The 4,205-nt window shown below is 49.8% G+C and overlaps 1 pseudogene; it reads left to right on the top strand.

The window, feature by feature from the left end:
* The first annotated feature begins 400 nt into the window (after positions 1-400).
* On the top strand, positions 401-3,318 carry LOC102837397 (annotated as a pseudogene).
* Positions 3,319-4,205: the final 887 nt, after the last annotated feature.

Below are 4,205 nucleotides of genomic sequence, written 5' to 3'. Positions count from 1 at the left end.
TAAGATACAACTATTGGTCTCTACTTGTCTGCAGCAAATGATAAATAGGAAAACAAATAAGAAACTCATCTACAGGGTCAATTACTTACATGAACAACGGTCTCATCAATCCAGAGACCAGAAGAAGTAGATAGTACTCAGCTGTCACTACTAACCATTCTGATCTGACCAATGACAAAACAGATGATACTGGATATAATGGAATTAAAATATGGAACAAATTTCAAAATTTTAAAGATCAGAGTGGTGTTGGTGATTGCGGCTGGCTGGGAGTAGGCGGCAGTGAGTTTTCTGGGGAGGGCAGCACTCCTGGCGCTTCTACCCTCCCCCCACCCCTCCTTGTCCTTCCTGCCTCCAACCTCAGACTTGGTTGTTGTAAGGACAGCCTTCAACTGAGCTAGGAGAGTTAGAGGAGGTGGCGGCGGGCCAAGGTGATGTCTGGGAGTCCTTCTTTGACAGCCCTGACCAAGAAAAACCCCTGCAGGAGGCATCACCTAGGCTGGTAGATCATGGTGGCAGCAGCAGGGGTGGCTGGGAAATGAAACGGAGCCAGCGGCTGAGGAGGGGGCTCAGTAGTAGCTTCCGCAGGCCCTATCAGACATGGAGTATGAAAGACGAGGTGGTCGTGGAGATAGGACTGGCCACTATAGAGCCACTGACCGCTCACAAGATGACAGTGGGGAGAACCGTAGCCGATACCATGACTACCGGGACATGGACTATCGCTCGTATCCACGAGAGTACGGCAGCCAGGAGGGCAAGCATAATTATGATGACTCTGAGGAACAAAGTACAGAGGATTCCTACGAGGCCTCACCGGGCTCTGAGACTCAGAGTAGGCGGCGACACAGGCACAGGTACAGCCCCACCGGCCCACTAGGTTTCCCCCGAGGTGGTGACTATGGAGACCAGGATTATGGGACCAAGCAAGGTGAGGAGGAGGAGGAGGAGGATGAGAAGGAAGAGGAGAAGGCCAGTAACATCGTCATGCTGAGGATGCTGCCACAGGCAGCCACTGAGGATGACACCCGTGGCCCGCTACTGTCCCACGGGGTCCAAGCACGGGAGGTCCGACTGATGCGGAATAAATGCTCAGGTCAGAGCCAGGGCTTTGCCGTCATCGAATTTAGTCACTTGCAAGATGCTACACGATGGAAGGAAGCCAATCAACACTCCTTCAACATCCTGGGCCAGAAGATGTCCATGCACTACAGTGACCCCAAACCCAAGATCAATGAGGACTGGCTGTGTAATAAGTGTGGAGTCCAGAACTTCAAACTACATGAGACGTGCTTCAAATGTGGTCTGCCCAAGTCAGAGGCAGAACAGAAGCTACCTCTCGGCATAAGGCTGGATCAACAGCCGCTGCCACTGGGTGGATGGGAGCTAAGCCAGGGTCTGCTTCCTCTGCCACAACCCCACCAGGCTCAGGGAGTGTTGGTTTCTCAAGCCCTGTCACAGGGCTCAGAGCCAAGCTCAGAGAATGCCAATGACACTATCATTTTGCGCAACCTGAATCCACATACCACCATGGACTCCATCCTTGAGGCCTTAGCACCCTACGCAGTGTTGTCCTCCTCCAATGTACGTGTCATCAAGGACAAACAGACCCAGTTGAACCGTGGCTTTGCCTTCATCCAGCTCTCCACCATCGTGGAGGCAGCCCAGCTACGTCAGATACTTCAGGTCTTGCACCCACCGCTCACCATTGATGGCAAGATCATTAATGTTGAGTTCGCCAAGGGTTCTAAGAGGGACATGGCCTCTAATGAAGGCAGTCGTATCAATGCTGCCTCTGTGGCCAGCACTGCCATTGCTGCAGCCCAGTGGGCCATCTCACAGGATGAGGGCTATGGCGGCAGCCAGGGCACCGAGTCTGACCTCTATGCCCATGGCTACCTCAAGGGCACCAAGGGCCCCGGCATCCCTGGAACCAAAGGGGACCCAACTAGAACAGGTCCTGAAGCCTCCCTAGAACCTGGGGCAAATGCTGTGTCCCTGCAGGCTTTCTCTTGCACCCAGCCTGGTGCTGCCCCTGGTATCTACCAACAATCAGCAGCTGAGGCGAGTAGCAGTCAGGGTACTGCTGCCAACAGCCAGTCATACACCATCATGTCACCTGCTGTGCTCAAATCTGAGCTCCAGAGTCCCAGTCATCCCAGTTCTACCCTACCACCAGCCACCAGCCCCACTGCCCAGGAGTCCTACAGCCAGTACCTTGTCCCTGATGTCGCCACCTACCAATATGATGAGACCTCTGGATACTACTATGATCCACAGACTGGCTTCTACTATGACCCAAACTCCCAGTATTACTACAGTGCTCAAAGCCAGCAGTACCTATACTGGGATGGGGAAAGGCGGACCTACATACCTGCCTTGGAGCAGTCAGCTGATGGACATAAAGAGACAGGGGCACTCTCAAAGGAGGGCAAAGAAAAGAAGGAGAAGCACAAGACCAAGACAGCCCAACAGATTGCCAAGGACATGGAACGCTGGGCCCGCAGCCTCAACAAGCAAAAGGAAAACTTTAAAAACAACTTACAGCCCATCAGCTCCCAGAGAGATAATGAAAGGCGAGAGTCAGCCACAGCAGATGCTGGCTATGACATTCTTGAGAAGCAGGGAGCACTAGCTGAGAGGCAGCACACCAGCATGGACCTCCCCAAATTGGCCAGTGATGACCGCCCAAGCCCACCACGTGGGTTAGTGGCAGCCTACAGTGGGGAGAGTGACAGTGAGGAGGAACAGGAGCAAGAGGCCACTGAACGGGAGGAAAAGCTCACCGACTGGCAAAAGCTAGCCTGCTTACTCTGTCAACGTCAGTTTCCCAGCAAGGAAGCCCTCATCCGGCACCAGCAGCTCTCAGGGCTCCACAAGCAAAACCTTGAGATTCACCGACGAGCCCATCTGTCAGAAAATAAACTGGAAGCACTAGAGAAGAATGACATGGAGCAAAAGAAGTACCGGGACCGTGCAGCTGAACGCAGGGAGAAGTATGGCATTCCTGAGCCACCAGAACCTAAGAGGAAGAAGTACCGTGGCATGTCTGCAGCCTCTGTGAACTTCGAGCAGCCTACAAGGGATGGGCTGGGCAGTGACAACATTGGTCGCCGCATTCTCCAGGTCATGGGCTGGAAAGAGGGCAGTGGCCTCGGCCGTAAGAAGCAGGGCATTATAACACCCGTTGAGGCCCAGACACGGGCATGGGGCTCTGGCCTAGGTGCCCGGGGTAGCCCCTATGGGGTCACCTCAACTGAGTCTTACAAAGAAACACTGCACAAGACAATGGTGACCCGCTTCAACAAGGCCCAATGAGCAACTCATATAGATGTTAGGTGTTCAGCTGGGGAGGATGAAATGTTAGGTGGTCTGAGGGGGCCCTGTTCCTATCTAAGCCCTATTCTCCAGGTGGAAAGGCCCTGACCAAATTAAACTTTGCGTTGGTGACTTTTATTGGAAAATTAATTGGGATCATGTTTGTTTTTTTTTTTTTTTAATAAAAGCTGAAAAGTCTAAAAAAAGAAGATCGGACTTACTTTTTTGATAGAGATTTGAGAAACCACCAAGATTACTGTCCTGAGGTAGTCTTTAAAGTTTGAATTGAATCAACTCCTGATTTATACCTTTCAGCTAAATAACAGATTGGCTCAGAAAATAAGCAGTATCAACTGTGATATCAGTCATTTAAAAAATCATCAATGTGAGACCAAATGGTCAATATTTACCCTAAAGTAATGATGAGAAGGTTTGGAGAAAGGCTACATTAATGAAAGCAAGATTACCAGAACAGAAATAATGAGAATGTTGACACCAGGTAGATAATGAATTAATTATGAGTGATATGCATAATTATCCAAATCCACTACCATGGAGTCAATTTGTATTAATAGTGATCCTAAATAGGGTTTTGAAAACTAAATCTTCATGGAAGCAGTCCTCCTTATCTTTTTCCTGCAAAAAAAGCTGCTGGATTTGAACCATGACTTATAGTTCGCAGCCCAGTGTCTAAACCAAAGCATTACCAGAAACATATATATTGAAATTATTAAGTGTGAGCCTAATTTTCTGTTAGACTTTCACCCAAAACTCAGTAAAATATTTAAAAAACAAAAACAAAACTCTGTTGGGGAACTTTCGGCAAAAATGGCAGACTTGGCAAGCATGCTACACAGACCCTCTGTGAGGGAATATGAGACACCAGA

This window comes from Chrysochloris asiatica, unplaced genomic scaffold (assembly GCF_000296735.1).
Source record: "Chrysochloris asiatica unplaced genomic scaffold, ChrAsi1.0 scaffold00236, whole genome shotgun sequence".
Taxonomy (NCBI): Eukaryota; Metazoa; Chordata; class Mammalia; order Afrosoricida; family Chrysochloridae; genus Chrysochloris; species Chrysochloris asiatica.
The sequence above is the reverse complement of the archived record's forward strand: the minus strand, read 5'-3'. Positions and strand labels throughout refer to the sequence as shown.